We start from the raw sequence: 682 nt of genomic DNA on the forward strand, positions 1-682 counted from the left end.
AATGTTAAAACTTGAGCCATATCCTTGATTCTTTAGAAACTGGGTTTAGCCTTCGCAGGAAAGCAGGGTCTGCAAATTCCTCGAAGAATATGTTTGAGTATCCTGGTCAATTCTGTGGAGCACCTCGGTTTTTGACAGATTTTTGAATTCCTCGAAGAATATGTTTAAGGGCCGTGGTGAATACTCTGCACCAGAGAGTGGCCTGCAGAGTAGCCCTAGACCTCGTAAGAAAGATCTCCGATCCTTGACAGGCGGTTGAAAGTCGAATACATCCGCAGCAACTACAATCTAAGTATTGTAAAATATTACTGAGTTACTGGTATAATTTAGGGTTTTCAGTATGTTTTGTTTATTCAAATAACATTAACTAGATATTCTTTCATTATGTTTCATCTGTTTCATAACGTAACGTAACAAAAGTAATGCTGATATTCGTTTCACTTCGCGATATCGATAACTGAAATAACGAAACTTTTGTTGTGTTCAAATATAACGTATCGTAACAAAAGTTTCGTTCGGATCCCTGGCTCTAATAGATATGGGTAATATTCATGAAACTGTACATATTTGCGTCTTCGGCTTTTACGTATAGAAAAAAGTCACACCAGGTCTTGGACTTGTAATATTTTATTGTTTTTTTTTATTATTTTTTTAAATTTTATTTATTATATTATTTTTATTA

This window comes from Belonocnema kinseyi, chromosome 8 (assembly GCF_010883055.1).
Source record: "Belonocnema kinseyi isolate 2016_QV_RU_SX_M_011 chromosome 8, B_treatae_v1, whole genome shotgun sequence".
NCBI classification, from domain to species: domain Eukaryota; kingdom Metazoa; phylum Arthropoda; class Insecta; order Hymenoptera; family Cynipidae; genus Belonocnema; species Belonocnema kinseyi.